The following is a 25,094-nucleotide window of genomic DNA, read 5'->3' as shown; positions in this document are numbered from 1 at the left end:
ATAGTAATCAAATAAAATTCGTTGCGCGCAAAGGAATTTGAACCCACGACCTGCGGATTGCTAGTCGAGAGCCTTACCTCTCGACCAGAATGAATAAATTGTTGCTACTTCTTGATAAGAAACATGTTATAATTATTGTCACTGACAAATTTAAATACAAATATTTTGACCTTAATAATAATAATAATAATTGGATGACTTGTATAGAGCGGTTTTTGTGCAAAATCACCTCAAGGGCGCTGTACAAATTTATAATACATTTCTACACTGATCTGTGTTATTACTAACTATTTATGGATATAATATACAGTACAATACTTACCTGGTAGGTCACTTGCGATTAACACTTAATTAAAATTATCTCATTGTTTATTAGCGAAATTTAGAAACAGGATTTAGGACATAATTAGAAAATTGGATATAACTGGACTTTCTCTCAGGAATGGTATATTTAATTAAGGATATGACAGCTTAAAAAGGTAAGTTTTTAGTTTAGACCTGAATTCTGTTGGACTTGTTATGGATCTTAGTTCCGGAGGGAGTTTATTCCAAGCCTTCGGCCCAGATACTCCGAAAGCGCGATCACCAAACTTAGTATTTGGCTTGCGCTTAGGTTCTATCAGTCTGCCTACAGCTGATAGAACCTAGGCGCCTACACTTTATAAAAAAGGCTTGTTTATATCATATCAACTAATAACTAGCAATCTCCTTAAACAGGGTGCGTCACGCAAGGTTACTAGTAATTTCGATCGCACTATAACAAAAAAAAACAAGTCAATGACATTCAAGTTGGTATGTAACTCTTAATGTCTGTACCCGAGATGCATACGGATGCAACTACGAAACACAAAATGTTAAGGAGAGCTGAAAACCTTTGTGTTTTTAGCAAATCTATCAATATTTCAACAATTATTTTAATTGACTGTTTTTTTTCAACTATCATTCAAATTTGCTAAAAACACATGAAGGTAAACACAAGCTTTTTTAAACAGCGCCATCTGATGAAATTGTTTTTAACAGAGATGTTCATAATTACGAAACCAGAAATGTAAGTAGAATTAAATTGTCACATATGAAGAAATCAAAATCACAGAACTGCCTAATGTACAAAGGACTAAAGATGTAGGATGAAATGCCCGAAAGTCTGAAGAATGATTGTATTTAAAAAAAAAATTATATTTGTTGTAAAAATATTTAAAGTTACAAAATTAAATATTATCTTGTTTATATTAGTTTTTATTCAAATGTTGTATAAACTAACTAAAAAAAATATTTAAAAAAATTATTTAAAAAAATTTGTTGGACGTAAAAGCAACACGCGCTATTGTTTCTCTATCTGCACAGACAGACTGAGCAACAGCAACGCGTGGCGGGGTACAGCTAGTATTTAATATGTCAAAGTTATGATGGCCTCCATGGTCGAGGGGTAAGAAACCTAGCAATCCGAAGGTCGCGGGTTCATTTTATTTGATTAATTGTGTTATTTCACAAATTATTTATTGAAAAAACACTATACAGTATACTTGCGGCACGTTCCATAGTGGAAGATACTCTCAGTATCGCCCCGGTATAAGACCACTATTCAGAATTGAAACGTTGCTTGAAATGGCTTTAGCCATGTTTAGTGACCAGATCTGAGTAACCAGGTACACCACCACCGTCCTCTTCCCTATATCCTTCGTTGCTCTAGACCAGGGGTCTCAAAACTTTTCAGCCGGAGGGCTACATTGACTACTCCAGTGAGTTCAGAGGGCCAAAACCGTTTTAATTTCTAGACACCCATATTTTCTGTCCTAGGGAAGGGGGGGGGGGGTAGACAATAGAATTTTCAGGGATGAAAATATAGCTTTAGATAACGTAGCTTTGAAGATAATTTTTGATACTCGTTTCTCAGACCTTGATATCATTGCGAATCAAATAAAGATTTTTCAAAAAAATCCTCTCGATATATTCGCGCGATACTTGTGGACGCAATGTATTGGTGCCAAGTACCTCGCCAACGAGCGTATTTATTTATTCGCACGTAAAAATTCGCGGAGTTTTCGCCCCTTCTGAGCAAGGTCTTAGCCATTAGCTGTCGCGGGTCCTTGATGACACTGGTCATAAGATGTCGCGGGCCGGATGGAAGACACTGGCGGGCCGGATACGGCCCGCGGGCCGTAGTTTGGAGACCCCTGCTCTAGACGGTTGGGAGCAGTTGGGACTCAATGCGGAATTCACATAAAAAAAGACCGAATTTTATAGATAGCATTTATAAAAATAGTTAAGTTTATAGTAGATATGTTTGTAAATCGCGTATTCAAACAAATAACAAAAATGAACTTATTACGTTTTCACAATACCTGCCTTAATTCACAAAATGAACTAGAAAAAACTTAAAGCGCGCTCTACACTCGCGGCGCGAAGGGCCGCGAAACACGAGTGTGGATCTTGTTCACGCCTTCGCAATCTTCGCATTCGCGCCATTCCCCGATTTTTGTCGGTTTTTTGGCCCGCGACAAAGAGTTTGCGGTTTAAAGTCGCGAACAAGACTGAAGCTTTGCGAGTGTTTATGGACACAGTTCACGCGCGGATCGCGGCGTATATTCACGGCGTGAATTCACGGCGCGACTTCGCGCGCGAGTGTAGAGCCAGCTTAAGAGATTCACAGATGCACTCATAGAGGGCAGTGCATAGAGCTTGCATGGAAGTCCGCAAGATGGCAGCCAGTGGCCAGTAGTCGCCAGGGCCAGTGAGAATGCTCCCAGACAAATTTAGCCTAAATTTATTCCTGTCTCAGATCTCAATTAGCCAGCTTCTAGTTAGGTTGACTATCGAGTCACCATTGTAATACGCGAAGTATTAATAAATTCCTGATTTATCACAAAGAACCATTTATTTATAATCTCCTTCCACGACGAGTTGGAGAACTGTTTGTGGAAACACAACAATATGTATTATAGAATTAAAATGCCAGTTTATTTACCGTTGCTTTACGTGTAAAATTCAAATAAAAAAATAATAAGTCACTGTACTTAACGGTTGCCCGCCCATTCCAAACGAATGACCTTATAATCTTAGTGCTGACAGGACGATGGGAGTGTCACCGATACATATGGATATTATCATGCCCGCATGAAACTTGCTAATTAATTGACGCTTTTTACACTGAACTTAAATTACATTATCTAGTTTTTCAACTAATAGATTTGTAGAGGCGTCACCCGTTTTTTTTCCTAGTATGTCATGACTCGTACCTATTAATAGTGTACGATAACCCATAGTGGAAGACATGTTTCAGGAGACGGAAACGGGTACCGCCGCCCGGAACCATTTATTGGATGACCAACAATAATAATAATAATAATTGGATAATTTGTAGAGCGCCGTTTTTGTGAAAAATCACCTCAAGGGCGCTGTACAATTTGTTTCCTAGGATCTACATTTGTTATTTAGACCAACTGTGCCAACACGAGGTTCGTCATCCGTTCAGGTATGTGTCTGCGGCCAATATAGCGCTGACATGTGTCTGTTGCTAATAAAGAGCGCTGACACAATATCCTCACATAGATAACAGACCTTGGCAGCACCGCTGTGCAAAATCACCTCATCCTAGTCTATTTTAGTCTCCCTAGTCACTTCCTAGCCATTCATGCCACTTAGTGTATCCTCTCGACCCTTTTAGACTCTTTCCTGGCTCCAATACCTAAATAAAATCCAGCAAAAAAAATTACAATTCTTTCTATTGTCGTGATCCAACGATTTCACACCTCTGTCTCAGACCTTTAGGGCTCGTTTGCCCAACAATTGCGTGGATGGCCGGATCAGGAGACTGGTTGAGGGAGACCTTTTGACCTCTCTTTTGGACTCTCCCACGACCCACAGTGGGAGGGATAGATTCATACGTACGTCACTCCTGGACATATTGACCACCAGATTCCAACCCACCCTTCATACCTTTCCTTCCCAGAACTTTCTCTCCTTCCTTTCCCTAAAAAGACCCATCACACAGCATTCCCAAAGAAGACATAGTCCCCTGAGGTATTTTTTCTCTCACCCTTATGACAGACCACCATTAAAAATCGTAATGTTTTTTTCCTCAGTGGAAGATGTTGCTTGTGCAATGATGGAGAATTGAGGAATTGAACCCACTACACGTCTGGATAGGAACAAGCAAAACAACCTAGGTCGAAACAAGGCGCATTTGTCACTATAATATTTATTTTAATCCTGCCGCAAAAAAAAATCATAATTAAAGCAAACGATATTTCGACTGAAAATAATAGCAATTAATTTAAAATATTTCTTAATTTATTTAATTAATTTACGTATCTAATTGTTGTTTTAAATACAAACTTCAAAGGATATAAGATTACTTGGTCTGAAAACGTCCATGTTTGAAATCTACGTGCCTTGATAATATACCACATATAAAATATTCGGATTTTCATGAACACATGTTCAGACATCGTAATAGTAAATTCGTAATTTACTAAAAGTTTATCGGGGAACCTGTTAATTCATTCGTTAAGACCTGCAATTCCATTTTTAACCCAAATACCAATCATTTGCAGTAATTATTAATAAATTATAAAAACTCATTTTTCTCCGTGTGTTGAAAATAGTAAAATCACGTTGTCCTATAAATTTCTTTGATATATTATGCGATTCGATATTATTCGATTAGGAAACCTGTCAATTCATTCGTTAAGACCTGCAATCCCGTTTAACCGAAAACAAATCATTTGCAGTTTGCAGTCATTCTTAATAAATTAACAATACTCATATTTCTCCGTGTGTTGAAAATAGTGAAATTACGTTGTCCTATAAATTTCTTCGAAATATACGATTCGACATTATTCGACTAGGAAACCTGTTAATTTATTCGTTGAGGCCTGCAATCCACTTTTTAATCAGATAAACATAATGTGTAGTGATTCTTAATAAATTATCAATGCTCTTTTTTCTGCGTGTGGGGAGTTTAAAATAGTAAAATTACGTTGACCTATAAATTACTTCGAAATATTATACAATTCGAAAACCAATGATACGAAAATGACACCATCACTAGTTAGTTGGCTTGGCATCTGCCGTGTCAAAGATTTTCCTCTAGATAATAAAATAATTAATAGCTTATTAATGCCAGAACACGTCCATTTCGACGTCGCCTAATTAACATACGTAATTAATGAGGACCGTACGTCTGGTTGACATGACAGACTGCGCAACAGCTGTCACTTTAGATTATTTGCCGCGTAGATAAGAGATACGCCAACTTATATTATCGCAAAATACATTGGGGTATCGGGAACAGGTGAATACATTTAATTTCATCTGAGATGGAAATAATGAATGACTTGGAAAGATAAAAAAAGGCTTTCAATGAAAAAAACTAAATGACAGAACAGGGGGTTTATAAGGATAATTTTCCCCCTTCTGGATCCCTCTACTATCCGAGGTTGGCTATCATCAGAGTATTCTTTGCCCAGCATGCTACGGCCCTGAAAAACTCTGCGTAACTGCACTCGTGAGAAACCGCATGAGAGTTCCAACTGCTCCCAACCGTCTGGAGCCAGTGAGACTATGGCATCACAATTGGGGTATGTTGTGTGGCTAAGGGTAGTGGGGAAGGGAAGGAGATGGGGGAGAGGAAGGTGGTGACGTAACTGACTATTCAGATCTGGTCACCAAACACGGCCAAAGCCATTATAAGCAACGTTTCAATTCTGAACGGTGGTCTTACACCAGGGCGACACTGAGAATATCTTCCACTCTGGAACATGTCGCAAATTTACTACATATTATTTTAATTGAGTAAATTGTGAAATAACAAAAAATAATAAAACAAAATTTACTTGCGCACGCCGGGATTTGAACCCGCGACCTCCGGTTTGCTAGTAGAGAGCCTTACCCCTCGACCACGGAGGCCATTATATGCCACTATACATATAAGTAACTTAAAAGCACTTTATTTTCATAAATGATGAATTCAGGGTAACAGCTAAATTCTCAGCGGTAGAACCTGAAAAAAGATCACCCTTCAATTTTCATCTCCTCTCCCATTTTCTTCCGTCTGACTTCAGTCGCATTATTGGGGTCGCCAGAGCTTCTTCTACTAAGGGCATTATTTTGAATCTTAAGTGGTCGTCAGTCAATTTTAAATCTCATTCATAATTCGTTTATATATACGAAGTTTCAGTTTTAAACCACATACGCCTCAGACAACTCACTTCTACGGCGAACTTAAGTGCTTACCAAATAGGTACAGAACCACGCAAATTTAAAAACAACAAAATTATAAATGCTGCAGCAAACTCAAAATTTATACCAAGTAAATTTTAAGTAATGACTTTCGTCTTTTTGTAAATTAACCCCACACAGAAGACCCCGAGGGAAATAGTTTTCTCTCAGGGCCTATATCATATTTGGGGATGCTGTGTGCAGGGTCTTTTCAATGAAAGGAAAAAGAGAAAATTCTGGGAAAGAAACACCACTTGGTTTGATCTATGGCAGAGGTGATGGTTATCCAATAAATGGTGCCCAAACCCGCCACCCAAATTAAAATTATCGATTTCCAAAAACATGTGAAGATTGTATTAAAAGCTCGTCTGAATTCTCCATTTAATTTTCAATACACATGTTTAATTGATATTTACACCCACCAGTGCCGGATTATCATTTGGTGAAGCTAGAAGCGAAATATACACGTATGTAATCTTGTAGGATTTTTTTCTCATCAACATCGTTCATATATTAATACAGAACTATTCTAACTGGATTTAAACACGGGTTTTCTCAATAATAGTGACTCTTGACCGAATGGAAAGAACAATCACATGCAGATTTTTTAATTAAATTTTATGCTGTTAGTTTTGAGTTGCATTTAAAACCTTTCATGCATGTCCCTTCTAACCAAAACTTTGTCCGGGGTATTTATGTATGCAGCAACATAGTTAATCTTCTGATGTTTTATGGGTAGTGTTTTTAGGAACATTTTTTTTTAGAAACAGTTTTTATTTTGTTGTGATCTTTTAACCCTTTCATCCCCAATGTTAATTCAAATTAACATGAACTTTGTGAATTTTTTTACCGTAACGGTAACGATTTAGAAAAGCCACGTTTTTGTTTTCTTATAGCTTGTAGCCTTTTCTGTGGCGTCTATTTTTTCCGCACGGTTGAAATCCTTATTCCTTATTCCCGCCACAACAATGATAAATATTTTGACATTGTGAGATTGTGAGTTTCATCGAATTTTTGCCGTCATTGATTACTTAATTTAAGGTGTGCTATCAATATTTTCTACTCGAATTACAAACATTTTAACGCGTTAAGATGTAGTCTATAATAATAACACAAGTTCAATTCACTGTTCACAGTCAATTGCCAGAATATGGTAAATGAATTTCAAAGTTCATTCAAATTAACACTGGTAGTGACGGAGATATTATTTTCTACTAGTATGGCGAATTTTTAAAGACTTATTATCCTAGATTATTTCTTTATTTCTGAATGAATTTTAGTTAAAATGTTACATATTTTATTTATGTGGAAACAATAGTGCGGGTGTGAAATGGTTAAACAATAGAAATAACAGCGTAAGTACCCTACTAATTATGATATTTGACCCGATCTATTAAATTCGTGGACTAGCTTATGTGACATCATTATTAGTTGATATAGTTCTGCGTTAAAATAATTAACTTTTTCGACTTCGATTTTTGCAGATGTCTAAAAAAACATATGGTCAGTCCGGTTAAGATTATTCTGCACAATAAAATCAATTGCATAAAGGACACAATGAATCAATAAAAACTAAATTCACTTTATATTAAAAGGCAAAGGTAATTTATGTTAAAACTACCTTTGCGAGTTTGATAAAGTGTCTTTTTAATTTATGTAACTGGAATAAACCGCCTACTGAGGGGATTATTTCGTGTAGAATAGGGGTTGTTGGAGCGTGTATATGGCCCCAAAAAAAGGCGGGCTTTATACCCTAGAAAGTATAACAACTGACAAATTATTACACGGCGTTGTCACCTCAAAAAAATGTATAATAAAAACGCGCAATAACCTGATGGAGATCCCTTCCTACAATAGTAAGGCTACGTCTGGCCCATGCAATATGCGCAGCAGATTATTCTCTTATCAGGTGGAACATCAATCAATTTGTTATATGGTGGTGAAAGAGGAAATTATTCAATCTTGCAGATACAAAATTTTCCAAAAAACAGCAGTAAGAGACAATATAACAGCAAAATCACGATGGAAAATAGTTATATGTTTTAAAGTATTTTATCAAAATAGACTACGGATGGGTTTATTCACAGAATTTGAACAATTTATCAAATTTCAACATTAATTTTCGGGTTCTGTGAAAGTTCTATTCAAATTCTGTTTTTATATCATTATAGGTTAGTTGCTTTACAGAACTGAAATAATAACAAAACTTGAAAAAATCTTTCACAGAACTTGAAAATTAACTTTGAAATTTGAAGAATTGTTCAAAATCTCCGAAACAACCCGTCCTAAGCCATTTGTTATGCATTCGGGTCAGCCCCACCAGATTAGTGCACATTATAAATACATAGAGGCATGAAACACAATCTTTGAGGTACTTATTTAAAATACTAGGAAATTATAAACTAACCGAAACAAAAATAAATTATATTATGGTGCTTAACCAGGGGTTGATAGTTATTATTCATGTAAATCTCAAGGGCTTGTACTTGACGCAAAGAAATTAAATTAAACTTATTGAAGATATTATTACAGTGATATCTTTCAGGCGTTTTAGAAATCTGGGCCCCGTGCAGTAGCTTTATTGGTACACCGGTGAATCCGGCCCTGCCCGTATGAAAGTGCTTGCTTACCCAAGTATTCTCAATATGCTAATTGAATTGCTACGTAGGTAATTATTTCTAATTCCGGTTAATTGATTGCTCAGCTGGCGGGACCGGACCTGACAATGATAACGGTCCGCAATTGAATAACCCTGAAAATGTGTCACTGAGTAAAATGAGACTTGGTAGGCATGATGAAATTTCATATTAAAATCAAGATCATTATCATACGCTTTTTTATTATACCAATGCCATTTTGTTAATGTTATGCGACAGATAATTTTTCAACAAATATTCAAAGCTCTCTGAACTCGGGGTCCAGAGGACGCGGGTGTAAAAAAAAACTAAATACGCAATTTAGCGATAAAGCAAATTTCAGAAATCTCGTTCGTGTTGAGGAACCCTGATTATGTTAGGTTAAGTGCTTGTTCTAAGACGTTCTCAGAATCGCCTTGGTGAACGCAGAATAAATACTGGGCCAAAAATTGAACAGTTACCTACATGAAATGGCTCCAGTTATTGCTTGGATAGTCTAACCTTCATCTACAACTTCCCCTGACAACTATTCCTTCAGCCTCACAAAAATCCATGATAGGGATGCCATTGTCACTGGCTCCGGGTAACTAACCATCACAGGTACACGCTTCTTGGTTCACTGACAAACATACATCGTCTCGTACACGCAGAAAAATGAGTATGTGGCTGATTTATAAAAATTATGTTGAAAACGTGATGGCAGGCGATTTCCTAACAAAATATTAGTAAAACAATATAATTTAATTTTATCAGGAAACAAACGGCCTGCTGTCCCATTTTTATCAGCAATACTCATTTTTCTCCGTTTGTGGAGTTCATGAATAATTCTACAACCTTTTCAGAAATAAAATATTTTCCTGAAAAATTGATCCAATGAGTACAGTGCCATTATTGAAAGTAGAGAAAACGAGAAACACTTTCGACAGAAGTCTATTTTAGATGGATAGAGTGAGGACATAAATAGGAAATCCATTCTGAAACAATCTTAGGTAAGTACTGAAACTGATAAGTGTACTTTCGCCAGGAGATAGGTCTTTAGAGTTGAGAGTAGGTACCTACCTACCTTTCACTATGGAACGCTTGTTAAATGGAATCTAGACCTCACTTAAGTTATACAGGCTGTACCAAGAGGTCTAGCACGGAAGTTCCATAAAGTCCTATGTCAATACGATATTAACTAAATTCTTCATCTATAGTCAGTTAGCAATATTTGACAAGAAATGTTCCGATGGTCGAAAACCAAATTTTAGCGCAGCCTTCATAGTATCAGATAAGCTTATGTTAACAATCAATATACACATATTTGTTTCATAATGTCGTTGGTTTAACGCACCGCTTATCGTGTTCTAATAGTGGAACACGCTTCTACGAGATATTAATACCCAATAGCGCCTCTAATCGAATGGCTCTATTATTTGAACTAACGAAGCTCTTAGAATTGAAAGAAGTCGTATACGCTGCAAGTTGAATCCGTTCGGGCGAATGAAGCTACATTGGTTTGGGCTTTGATAAACGAAATTTGTTCAGATAACAGGATGAATAAAGACCTACTTAACTCCTTTTTACTGCCAAAAAGTAAATGTGGACTGCCAATGCATATTTAAGATAGTATTTCAATTCAACATTGTCAATTTATTAATCTTTTTACATAGCTGTATGACGTTTATAAACCTCCAGTGTTGCCAGCGAATATCGAATTCATATTTATTGCCTTATCAATATCGGTATGTCTATTAATACGCGACCGTGCTCGGGGAATCGATCCGATATTGTAAAGTTATCGATTTCACTGTGCTAGGACCCCTAGGACGAACCCGACTAACTCCAGAGATTCTTGAACAGATTCGAAGTAAAAAAAATATGTCATTATGTTATACAGATACATTTTATTTTTTCATTTAGAAAAAACAAACAACAACAAAAATTATGTGTGCCTGAAGTCCTGGGAAGACCCAAAACGCATCGAGCACGCCTAATTTAGGAGGCAATTTAAATCCACAAAACCACATTAATATTAATAGAGACGGCGAGGCTAAGCTTAATAGTTTTTGGTATCTTATACTTAACGGCTACATCAAAACTAGACGCAGAAAATCACATTCATTTAAATAATTATTTAGAATACCTGCCCTAAGAGGATTGACCTTCGCAACACAATATTTCATCACAATCCCACATCTGCCTTTGGCCTCGATTCTCGGCGAAGTCATTCCACATGAACAAGGAGTGGTTCGACCCACTCGTTGTTCGAGTGGAATGACTTCTGACGTTTGCCGTATTTAAGTATGTACCTTCGACGAGACTCAAGAATAAGAACGTCAACCAATGTATGTCCTTTCGACGGCGATTGCGAGCGGTCTGGATTGGAGAATCGATACCCAGATGATTGACACTGTAACGATGTCCGAAACGTTGGCTAAAGAAGGAGCAAGCGCAACACGGCATAACACAAAAATAAATCACTTTGCGAGGGTCCCAACTAGGGAATGCAATCCCGGTATACCGGGATCCCGAAATACCGAGATCCCGCAGACATTTTGCGGGACTAATCTCGGTCGAAAATTTTGCGGGATCCCGCTGGACTGGCGGGATTACAGAGAATTACCTTCAATTCACTTACAATGCGCTAATGACTATTGTGCCAACCAGCGTGGAAGCTGAACGAGCTTTTTCAGCCGCTGGCTACCTAGTGTCCAATATCAGAAGCCGTTTATCAGATGACACAATTAATACTTTAACTTTTTTACGAAGCTATTTCCAAAATAATGTTTAATTAAACATATGATGCTCATTGTACAAGAATATTGTGTGAACGTTATTATTTAAATTTAAGTTTCAGTTCAGTTTCAGTTGCAGTGCCGGCAATCCGGACGTTTATTTTATTTGCATTTGTGTACATAGATTTCTTTTACCCACCTCACTAGACAAAGTCTGTTCCGAGGCGGGTATGTTATGTAAATTTATGTCTTATCTTATTCTTTTCCAATTTATGACTTAAACTTTACCTATGTCTAACTAAAGGTATACCTATTAATAAATCATTTAAAATGTCCCAAAGAACTTGTTTTATTATAGGTATAAATTTAAAAGTGTAAAAACAAGGTTGGCAAATCGAGGTATTAGGTCTTTATTATACGATTGATTAGATATCTAAGTCCACTCTGCTGGATCCCGCAAATACCTGGATCCAGCGGGACTAAGATTGTTCAGTCCCGCAAATACCTGGATTGTTATTTTCTTGCGGGATTGCATTCCCTAGTCCCAACAATATGTATATCAAATCTTCCCTATCTTCAAAATATTGTCTTTTGTGTGGAAGAATATTTTATCAAAGGGAAACTATATTTAAGCCCGCAGAACGGGTAATGCATCCTTACACTTCATCGAACTGTACATCAATAAAATGCGTACATTTTTTTACAAATAAAACATCACTAAATAGCAAAACACTGACTTTAACTTCAGTTTACGGAGTCGTATTATAAAAGGAGGATTAAATTTGATACAATAATTTTATAGTTGAGGTATGGTGCATAATATACATGTAATATATTCAACGATATAGCTGTTTAACCTTGTTTTGGCCGGGATGAAGTGTGTTAATTTCGTAACGCCAGAACTCTTCGTCCGAAAGTTTTAAATGTTTCCGACTAACATGATTGATAAGTAAACGTAATAAATCAATATTATTATGTCAAAACTAAACATAAAACCTCAACAAACAATAATAACAAATCAGTTATTAATGCGGTCGGCGGTCACGATAACATAATAAGGTAATAAATCATAGATAATAAATAACATACTAAAATAGGTACAACAAGCGTCTTGTGATGATATTATCAGACATTGAACCGTCTGGAAAAAGTTAAAAACCCCAGTAATTGTCTCGCCATTCGGTTCATTCATAAGAAATGTTGTAGTAAAATGACACTATCAACTACAACATAACTGTAGAGATGTAGAGGATAACTAGTAGATCTGTGAAAGTATACTTTGCATCAAAAAACTTGATGTTTTTAATTTTCACTTATTTTATAAATCAAAACCAAAATTTCCTCTGAAAGCATACGATTTGTAAGTAAGCATCTAATTGCATAGCTACTAAATTAAACACGACGATTTGACGATCGATCACATTTGAAAAAATAATATTTAATGAAACTTAAAAACAGCCACCATCTTTAACCGGAACTGGAACGTACCAAAATAAATACAGAAAGACGAAATGCAAGACGATTATGTTCACTATATAGGAGAAATAGTGTTGTATGGAACCAGTGTTGCCAGATTCATGTTTTTGCGTCATTTATACCTCCGCGGATTTTTAAAAAAATACATTATTACCAGCCACCAAACATAACCCGTTTACAAATAACCTCAAATTTCCTACTACAGTAAGCGGAAAATGTTGCTTGTGATGTGATAGAGGACTTGGCCAGCCGAGGAATTGAACACACTAAGTCTGGGTGGGACCCAAACGCGATGCCAACTCAGCCACTGACCGGTCGTATATAATATCAAGAAGAGAAAAATGAGGATTGGTAGTTAAAATCTAGATTAAAAGAAAACGTAAAACTTATCATTATAAAATGTATTAATTAACTATTATTTAATGTAACACAACCTCTACAGTTCTTTCACAACTGCTATCTGTAAGTTAACACAAACAAAATAAAGATAAATAAACAAGTGACTTGAGTATCGGATGACAGGCAAAAAGAAGGAATTCCCTGATAAAGAAATCGGAATTCACTGTCAAGGTGGAAACATTACATCAAGTCAGTGAATTAAATAACATTGTTTTTTGTAGTTGCACCACATTGTTATTCTATGTTCTCATTGTTTATTTTGAAAGTGAGGAAATCCTTACAAATAATGTCACTGAAGTAGGTTATTTGAGGGGTTGATGTAAAATAAATTATGTCACTGAAGTAGGTTATTTGAAGGGTTTGATGTAAAATAGATTATGCCACTGAAGTAGAAAGGGATGCTTTACAGGTTCATGTAAAGAAAATTTGGTCGCTAAAATAGAATGAGATTGTTTGACGGGTTGATGTAAGAGAAATATGTCACTGAAGTAGAATGAGGTTCGTTGGCGGGTTAATGTAATTATGAAATTATGTCACAGCGCAGTGGTTGAAATAGATTGTTTGACGGGTTGAAGTAAAAAAAATTTACTTCAACCCGTCACTTAAGTAGAATGACATTGTTTGATAGGTTGATGTAATTGAAATTATATCAATGAAGTAGAAAGACATTTTTTGACCGGTTGATGTAATTCAAATTTTGTCACTGAAGTAGAATGAGGTTGATTGACGGGTAAAAAAAATGTATCACTGAAGTAGATTTTTGACAGGTCGATGTAAAAGAAATGAATTGTGTAGTGAAGTTGAATGAGGTTGTTTGACAGGTTGATATAAAAGAAATTATGTCACAGCAGCAGGTGGTGAATTAGGTTGTTTGATGGGTTGAAGTATAAAAATGGGTCACAATAAGTTTTTTTGACGGGTTGCTGTAGTAGATATGACAATGAAGTAGAATGAGATCATTTGACGGGTTGAAATTAATATAAAGTAACGTTGCAAGTTGAAAACATTGAAAATTCAGTGACGTGAAATAGTATGTTAATTACCAGGAAGAACTGAGTAAGTGTTTCAAGGGGAGATAACCTATTTATCTTACAACAGTTAGATTAGTATTAGTATATAGATTAGTATATAGGTTAGATTACGGTCACATCTAGGACTCGAATCGAGGACCCTTGCTGGGGCACTGCTCTACCACTGAGCTAATGGGACCCTATCTCCTTCGGTTATATTTAACTGTATCATACTTCGATTAAGAACTACCAACATTGTCTTCATTTTTCTCACCGCACATTTTTATTGGCAACTATCTTTATGTATGATCGCAAGATTCAACAAGAACTAAATGCAATCTAGACAGCGTCTTTTAGATAAACCTATCTTATTTTTTTTATTTTAATGTGCGACATCTATTGACTTTTCTGCAAGTCTAGGATGAATTTTTATTTTTTGGAATAACCTAATGAGTAAAACCTCTAATTGTAATATTTAACTATTGAAGACAATATTACAATTTGAGGTTTTACTCACTAAGTTATTCCAAAAAATAAAAGTTAGATTAGTGTTTATTGTAAGTAAGGGGACATCAGTAGAATAGAATTCAAATATTCAGGATGCTCTGATCAGTTTTATGAGGTTAAATAGAAGTAACTCAATATTTTTGCAAAGTTTTCCAACTGCAGATGATTACCATGTACTCCATATTATCAGTTTCCACAAAATCAATAACAGATTCATAATGCAAAAATATTATGATAACCTTTCATATAACCTTCAACGCCCCTTTTTAATAGCAAACAAAAGGCTGCAAACACACAACCAGTTTACAATCATTTGGTCATCAAGTTCATTGCATATAGATTGAATTATCATGGTAGTGTTAGTTAATGCACATATGCTGAATGTCAGATATTCATCTATCAATAGGAAATTAAGCACATTCAAAATGTATTATTGAAATGTGTAGCGTACACCTCGGGTGAATTAAAATACCCCGGATATAGTAACACTTGACGATAATTCTAAAAGCTAATCCAGAGATTCCTGAATTAGAAGAAAATTATCTTGGAATAGTATCACATAATCCACTGGATCCTGGATTAGAAGAAAGGTTACCTGGATATAGTGGCACTAAATCCATTGGTTCCTGGATTAGAACAGATGAACATGGATGTAATAGCACATACCTAATCCATTGGATCCTGGATTAGAAGAAAGGTTACCTGGATACAGTGGTACTAAATCCTTTGGTTCCTCGATTAGAACAGATGAACATGGATGTAATAGCACATAATCCATTGGATCCTGGATTAGAAGAAAGGTTACCTGGATGTAGTGGCACTAAATCCTCTGGTTCCTGGATTAGAACAAAATTAACATGAATATATTAGCACATAATCCATTGGATCCTGGATTACACTGGTTAGAGTGGCACTAAATCCTTTGGCTCCTGGATTAGAAGAAAAATTGTATGGATTTAATTACACCAAACCCTTTAGTCACTAAATAGAAAGCTAAAACAATGTTTAACTTCACATATTTGTGTCAGAAAAATATCAGAGGCCAAATTAATCTAATTTGAACGCCATCTAGCGTAGGGCCAGTCTAGTACATATATTTAATATCAACAGCATACAAAATTATACAGGCCTTGTACAGATAATGACACCATGATGTTAATAGTTCCCTTTTACCAGAGGAGTGCCCTTCAGTTAATTGCTAGTAATGCATAAACAAATAAGGCACTTTTTAATACATGTCTCAGAAGTTGTAGAACAAGTCAATTAACATGTATTGAAAAGTAGATGCTGCGTCGCATTACAAAAGATACCTACCCAATTATCTGACCTTAACGGATTTGTATGAGTGCGTTCCTATTCTGAATGATGGACTTCAAATTAACAGTAGGTAATATATTAACTAACTAATCATCACGCCGTTTTACGCAGGGGCAGGCAGAGAGGACGGACCGCCAAACAACTCGGTCTTGGGACACACGCTTTCTTCATTCCCATTCATATTCTTCTGTTATTCCGGCTCTTGACATGGTACGACTCTAGTATCTGTTTCACTCGATCCATGTCTTCCTCGGATGTCCCCGACTTCTTCCACCTTTCACATTTGCGTTTCCTTACACTCCTTTCGTCATTATTCGCTCTACATACCCAAACCATCGAATCGTCCCTTTCTTAACTTACTCATTCAGGTTATACATTATGTTAGGAGTACCTTTCAATCAGTTCAAAAGATAAGCAAAGATATTAAATGCGATTATAGTTCAATTTAAATGGACGTTTAATAAAAGCGGTCACTTAAGCAAGCATTTATTGAAATTAAAGTTGCTTTATTTTTGTAGTGGCTAGACGAACATAGTTGCAACGCTATCGTACCAACAGTCTATCTGTATTAACGTGATCAGGATTCGAATATGAAGATACCGGCATTTAGATATGGGTGTTGTAATCAATAATAATAACATGGTATAAACAATTGATGATCTTTGGTAGGAGTTGAACACAAGTTAAAACAAGAATTTAATGAGAATGGTGGCGGTAGCAAATAACAAAAAGTAGATCTGGATTACATTACACAGTTAAATTAATAGATTGCATTAATTTCCTTATGTTCGTGTAAGCCATTTAAAGCTAACAAATACTACAAATGAAGAAAGTAAAAAATCTGTTTATTGTATAAAGCACAAAAAACTCTTCAAAAGAGAGAAAAGTGATATTTGTAGAGATTTTTTAAAGCAACACATTTCAATTCTATCACGACCCATAGAGTTTTAAAAGACAAGATACAAAGTTGTTTGTTTCATGTGATATATTAGTCAATAAAATATATGTCAGTTGTTTTTGTGTATAGTTCAATTTAATTTTTTTTTTAAATTTCATTATGTTATTATTTTAGTTTTTTCGACATTCAAGCCCATTTTCAAACATTGTTTAGCCCGCGCTGACGACTTATTTATATGATTCTATTTACCCCCGCCCAATTACAATTTTTATGAATCTATTGTCACAATTACTTTCTCAGTAAATTTGTTTAACTAGAAATAAGTAAATAGGCAACATAAAAAATGAAATTGAGCGGGGGTAAATAGAATCATTTAAAAAAGTCGTCTAAACGTAGCCTAGTGGCTTAGAACACTCGCAGAACTTAATAAGAACATTATGTTAAAATCTCAGTTAAATCTGGGTAGAAATTAAACTAGAAATAACTTTAATAAAATTGGATGTGAAAATAAATTAGTCAACATTTGTAATGTGTTACAGCTGAATGTAAATAGGTAACTGGTTGGTAAAACACAGATATAATATTACATGTTATCATTACGGTTATTATCATAATGGTCTCAGAATTCCACATTGTACCTACTTTAATTATTATTTATAATCTGTTTAAAAAACAATAACAATGAAAAAACTTTATTCCATTCTGATGTGGACCCAATGGGCAAACAATGAACAAAGCAAATATTGGACAATATCTTTATATTCATTGTTTTGATTTTGGCTGGGAATGATTGTAATCTATACAAAATACAAACAAGCATTAAATTAATGCGCTTTGAAGAAAAACAATGTCAGATTTAGTATCCCCAAAAACACACATTTTTACTCCCAATATTGGAAAATATTTTTAGGCAAATATACGATTTTTTTTTACGTGAAATCGCACAACGTCTTAACTGTCTGGGAACCAGTGAGACTATGGCATCCCCAATTCGCGTATTTTGTGAGGCTGAAGGTAGTGGGGAGGGAAAGGAGATGGGAAGAGGAAGATGTGAAAGTACCTGGCTATTCAGATCTGGTCACCAAACACCGCTAAAGCAATTTCAAGCAACTTCAATTCTTAATGGTGGTATTACACCGGGGCGATACTGAGAGATTCACTTGCGCAAGCCGGGATTTGAACCCGTGCCCTCCGGCTTGCTGACTGAGAGCCTTACCCCTCGACCACAGAGGTCGTCATAATGGACTTCTCACCAGGACAAATAATCACTGCACTGTAAATAAGAAGTAAAAAGAAATTAAATATTTCATCACAGTATAATTATTACTATTTTGAGAATAAAATTCAACGCTGTAAGTATTAAAGAAGTATGTTTTACCATGGATATACTGGAAGCATCTTCTACAAAATGTATTAACAATACACAGTAAATAAAGAGTAATCAAGAGAGGTGAAACCAAAATATTATTCTGTAAGCAATATTTCAAATAAAGTTTTAAAAATAAATGTAATTGTTTCACTGGGGCAATACTCAAAGCATTTAACTAACAAATCATCACTGTCACACAATTTTAAAGGAGTAGGCAGAGATGTTAGAACAGCACAAATATTACTATTTTGACACTAAAGCTGTCAAAGCTGCCAAGTCAAAATAGTATTTGGTATTATTTGTGCTGTTCTAAAATATCTGCATACTCCTTCCTGCAACGAGCAATATACTAAACTGCATATTTTGGTTGATAAATATATCATATTATACATTATAACTCATATTGTGAATAAGTGATACAGGATTTCAACAGAAAGACATCGAATCATAGCAACCTTCTGTCATTATTTCACAACCCATCTTGCAAACATTATTGCAGTGAGTAGGTAACATTAGAAATTATCAAAAACACAGAGGAGAATAAAATATGAATCACTTTGTCCGATACGATTAGTAAAATCTCGTTTCTAAACATGTATTTACATAAACATTCCTACCACTTCTACTTTTACTAATCACTTTTCATTTTAGACAATTCGTATCTAATACAGTCTTGTTGACCTTCTAACTCCATTGTATAACAAATCTAGCCATTAGGAAAGGTTCGGGATAAATTAAATTAAGCACAATTTTAGAAAAATGAAACGAATACCAATCGAGAGGCGAAGAGATTAAAAAAATCGTGACAGGAAATGAAATAATATTTTGGTCATGTGGGTTTGTCAGATTCAATGACAATTCTAAGGACATTATTTTTAAATTTATGATTAACCTTACATTTTACATTAGATATGTAAAAATTGATAGGATAATGTGTTATTTACTTAGTTTGAAGTATTTTGTATACTTAGAGCGTAGTTTATAATAGAAAATATAAGATTGAAACTCACCAAAAAATATGTAAACTAATCCATTCATCTCTTTCGAGATGATTCGTGCAGCGATATCCACCATGTAAACACTTGATTATAATCAACAGTATCACATTATTTGTTTACAATGAAGCAAACGTGTTGCCACCGGGTTAATATATCACAAATCGTAGTAATTAGACCGTGAACTGTTAGCGGATGGAACTGACGGTGCATGGCGTAGCGGCCGGGAGACAGAACCGCCCTCGACGAAAACACGTCGGCAACTGAAGAAAACTAAGGCGGCAGTCAGAACAACATAAACATTTCAAATAATGCAGAATGATTGAACAGAATACTATAGATAGTAGAGTAGAAAGCGATATATTACTATTTATTGATGTATTTTTTTAAATGAAAACAACATTAATTCATTCAAATTTCAGTAACTTGTAGCTTTTGTGAAACATAAAAATTATTAAGAATATTTCAAAAAACTTTTTCCATTTTTTTCATTTAAAATTGTAGCACCCTATTATTTTTAATGAAGGTTTTTTATTTATATTAAATGTGCAATATATAAATAGCAATGTTGGTTAATTTCATCGTTTCCGTTTGTAATAGAATATAAAAAGTATTTTTTATTAACAGCTTTAATTTTTTTCACCTTTTTTTAACTTATGCTTTATTTCCAATATACAACTACTGTAGTAAAATTATGAAGTTACATTATAATTGTATCAAATTTAAAAAATAATATCTAAAAAATACATATTTGATTTAACGTTTATAAATAAAAATATATATGTTGAAATTATACCAAGTGAAGTAAATATAATAACACTAGCTTCCTGTGCTAGTATCCGAAGTACTCATACGTTTTATTTATCATATTGTGAGACAAATCATTACTGGCATTACTGATGCATTACTGGTATTGCAATATGTATACGATATTAATGTGGTTATTATATTATAAGATATTGTATTATTTTGTTTATGTGAGGCTTATTAAAATGAATGAAGCCTTCAGTAAATAATTTATTTTATAATATCACCAAATGTATATTTTCATAAGGTTCTTTACTTAGTAATAGGACAATTCTACCCACTGTCCCACGGATTGGTAAGCAATCGACATAAATCAATTGCTCTAAGACCCTTTGCAGAAACGTTTCACACTGAACTGCACTGCACTGTTATCTTACATCACTCGGTTTGGGACGACCGCGACGGGGTCCTCATATTCCTCATCATCGTCATCAAGGCTTCTACAGCATTCTCGCAGGAGTTGCCATTGAAATGAATGCAGAGTAGGGAACATTTCAAACCCGACTTTCTACAGATGCACTTTCATGATATAAAGTTAAGCAGTTAGAGTCAGTAACCCAACAGCATCTTTTTCCACCCCCATTCAGTTGGATCTTTATCGTAACCAAGCCAAGTATGTACTTGCAAGTATGTTCTTGAAGCGTGTTGCTGTACTGCATCTTTGGTGGGTGGTAGCCTGGATAGATTCAATTTATTCTTTTTTACTCGTTTGACAAAAATGATGTACCTTAAATTTCTTGACTGACCTGACTTCCAACTGAGTTGAATAGCGCGCATAGCGTGTTCCCACTGTTCCCCGTTCCAACTTACTTCATTCCTCTCCACCCCGAAATATTATTTCGGTTTTTGCAAATACCCCCTTTGAGAAAAAAAGTAACTTTAATGCTTCTTTCACCGTCTCCCACCACATAAATAGTTATTAATCAAAGAATATCCAAGTAGTAAGTATTTATTCATTGAGCCATTAATAATTTCAGTTCTAATAGGTACCGATCGGTTTGCATTAATTTAATAGATTCATAATCATTATAACTTAGTTATTCTTTTTCTTCTTCGGCTCAAGCCGACTCCTTGCGGTCCTCGGACGTCTCCTCGGATGTCTCTTCGGGTATATAGGGTATACTTCCTCGGCAATCACGAACGTAAGGAATAATGTGGACAATAAAACTATTACGATTATGCATGATTTTGTAGCATCATCAATATTTTCTCCACAGCCAAAATTACCGAACAGCTTCATTTAGACAGAAGTGAAACTTGATTGATTGATACAAATGAGTAATTAATTATAAAAATGAAAAATTGTTCAAAAAGCAGCACAAAATGTAATGTATCAAAACAACTAATGATTAGAAAAGTAAATGTTTCTCTCTCTTATGTTTTTTTACATTTTGCTTTTCGAAAAAAGGAAGAATAATTACTTACCTATTTATTTTTATAATATGTAGGTACTAGGTACCAGGTACTAACTGAGTAAGAATCTATGGTTTTCAGTCAGAATCTTGTTGGAAGATTATCTAAAATTAAACCCATCATGAGTTATTTTGTCTGAAACTTACACCGTAACCATGTATATTAATGATAGTGCAAACTGTAATTAATTAGTAATACATTGAAATAAGTAGTAAATATGACAAGTTGTTTAAAAACTCAGTAGATCATGACAGAAATGAAAAAGCGCACTGAAAATATTAGTGTTGTTCATAAATAAACCACTCAGGTGTAGATATTAAAATTTCAGAGCCGTTTATGAGATAATTAAGACAAACAGATTTTCTACTTGAGGATTTATTTATTTATTTCCATACATACATTACAGTGTCTACCAAATATTTACATTTGTATTTAATACATATATTTAGAACTGTTGTTAATATGGTGCTTATTTTATGCTGGGTGTGAGGTAGGTTTGAGTAGGTGACACTGCGGTGGGTAATGTTATATGTTTCGTGAACACCTCACTGGGAGAACCTGTGCTGAGGTGTTTACGTGGTTATGATTAAATGGTACATGTATTTATGTGTGTTGGTTAAATTTTCTTATATAAATGTAAGTTGGGATTTTAATTTTTTTTTAATGGTTATTGTAAGTACATTGTTATAGATAAGGAAAAAATATTTATTTATATGCACATATACCTATACATACACCCATGTAAACACATACATACATAAATACATATATATGCATGCATACACACATATAAATAAACACATGTATACACACATACACATTCATCCATGATTATGTTTGGTTTGGTGTTATAATGTTTTGTATAAAGTGGATATCTTGTTTTTTGATCCAAGCTGTGATCAGTTTTTTGTGAATGTTTGTGTATGTATTTCCCGTTAGTAGTAGTTTCAGAGTGGGTATATATTATAGCAGTGCTCCGCAACCGGTGTGCCGTGGCACACTGGTGTGCCGTGAGCCGGACACAGGTGTGCCGCGGTCAAATTCAATGTATTTGAAATTTTACAATATTTCATTATGTATTTAATACACAATGACAAAATATTTTTCATAATATTGTCTATTTTTCATTGTCTGCAGATGCTGTTAAAAGACGTATTAACAATATGTTAGAAACACTGATTAGAAAACTGTTATTGGCTGAAAAATTTGCGCTTCAGATCAACGAAACAACCGATATTAAAAATAAAGCACAGTTGATAGCTATTGTACTTTTTGTTGACGAGGACTTTATTAAAGAACATTATTTATTTTGTAATGAGGTTCCAGAGCGAACTACCGGTGAAGATTTTTTTCAAGTAACCGATGATTTCTTCAAAATATGTAATATTAAATGGAGCAATTGCATTGCTGTTTGCACGGATGGCACTGCGGCAATGACGGGTAGTAGAAAGGGTTTTGTCTCTTGTGTAAAACAAAAAAATTCAACGTTACAATTTACACACTGCTGCATACATCGATAAGCATTGATGGTCAAAAATTTACCGGAGGAACTTTTGAACACGATGAATGAATGCATTAAAATCGTAAACATAATTAAATCAAGAGCCCTAAACTCGCGAATCTTTGGAATACTCTGCGCAGAAATGGGAGCCGAATATGAATCCTTATTGTTTTATACTGAAATTCGTTGGCTATCCTGAGGCAAAGTTTTGGCTAGATTGTTTGAGCTTCGTCACGAGGTGTGTGAGTTTCTTTTAAATCAAAATATGCCCAAACTATATCAGCACCTCAGAAATCAGAAATTTGGTCAATATTTTTATTCCATTAATACGGAACAATACGATTGGATTCGAAATCCTTTTGCAACCAATGCAATGAATTCTACGGAAGCACTGCCTTTGCAAATTCGAGTGGAATTTACAGATTTAAATAATGACATGACATCAAAACTTGACTTCTCCGAAGATCAATTAGATGTTTTCTGGATTTACGTTAAAAAAGAATATCCTCACATTTCCGTCAAAGCATTCTTAACACTACTTCCATTTTCAACGACATATTTATGTGAGCAAAGTTTTTTAACGGTTTTATTAATTAAAAATGATAAGCGGTCATCCATAAAAGGTCTTGACCATAACTTCGGGTTACGCTGTCAAAAATCGAGCCGAATTTAAAACTTTTGTGTTCATTGAAACAAGCGCAGGTTAATTTAACAATGAATCGCTCATTAATTTATTATAATTTTATAATAATTATTAAGATTGCGTAAAAATAAATATGTTATAGATATATGTATGTATGTATACTTTTCAAATAAAAAAACAAGAAATTATTGTAAATTTTGTGTATCAATTTAATATCTATATATTTTAGCTTTTGGTGTGCCGCGGAATTCTAGGAAGAAATTTGGTGTGTCGTAGGTGAGAAAAGGTTGCGGAGCACTGCTTTATAGGATATTCCATCACTTTGTGTTGGGCGGACTATGTTGATCTTCATTTCTACATGAACGTTTACTCATACATTCTTCTTGGCAGTAGAAATGGAGGTCTTTAGAGTCCCCCCTAAACAATAACAACCTTTGTTATTTTCTTTACTTTTTACGTTTGTCAACTTTATTTATTTATTTTATTTTAGTAATTTGTACATTTAAGTTTACAAATGAATAAATATACTATGTTTTTTTTCTTGCTTGATGTGGCTCCTACACAACATCTTGAACTTTTCAATTGGGGCAGACTTAAGGTTTTCCGGCAGCGCGTTATAGTATTTCATCCCTTTATATAATATACTATTCTGGGTATTCGCTTTGTCCTCCTTTGGTAGCCTGATTTCATTGCACGTCCTAGTTTTATGTATGTTTATGTCTTCGTTGTACCTACACAATTTTATTTGAAAAATATTTGGGTAGCAGGTTGTTTACTATTTTGTGTAACAATATCATCGTGTTCAAGGTCAACATCTGTTTCACCGTCAGTCAATTTAGTTCATTTAACATTTTATTTACTCTTGAATATCTATTTCGTCTGAGTATTGTTCTCATTGCCCTATTTTGGAGAATTTGAAATTTATTTTGCTCTCGGTCGTTACACAGGAAAAGGATAGTTGAGCAGTAATTAAAATGTGGAGCAATAATGGAGTTATAAAGGGTGATTGCAGTCTGTCCCAATACCAGGAGCCTAAAGTTCTATGACATCCCCTTTCTCTCGGGGTGTGCTGTGAGGAAAATGCGAGGGATAGGATAGAAAGGAGGAAGGTTGGGAAGAAGCAAGAAGTAAGAAATCTCCAATCTGGTAACTATAAAAGACTAAAGCCATTTAAAGCAAGATTTCGA

At 34.7% G+C, this 25,094-nt stretch overlaps 1 protein-coding gene across 1 annotated transcript in view; it reads right to left on the bottom strand.

The window, feature by feature from the left end:
• Positions 1–19,791, bottom strand: part of LOC149412137 (beta-1,3-galactosyltransferase 5-like) — a 167,251-nt gene extending 147,460 nt beyond the window's left edge. The window contains exon 1 of the mRNA XM_089646337.1: positions 19,559–19,791. The gene's annotated coding sequence lies outside the window, so the exon portion shown is untranslated. The remainder of the gene's footprint in view (positions 1–19,558) is intronic.
• Between the last annotated feature and the right edge of the window lie 5,303 nt (positions 19,792–25,094).

This window comes from Hesperophylax consimilis, chromosome 24 (assembly GCF_061612785.1).
Source record: "Hesperophylax consimilis isolate HC1 chromosome 24, BYU_Hcon_1.0, whole genome shotgun sequence".
Classification (NCBI taxonomy): Eukaryota; Metazoa; Arthropoda; class Insecta; order Trichoptera; family Limnephilidae; genus Hesperophylax; species Hesperophylax consimilis.
The sequence above is the reverse complement of the archived record's forward strand: the minus strand, read 5'-3'. Positions and strand labels throughout refer to the sequence as shown.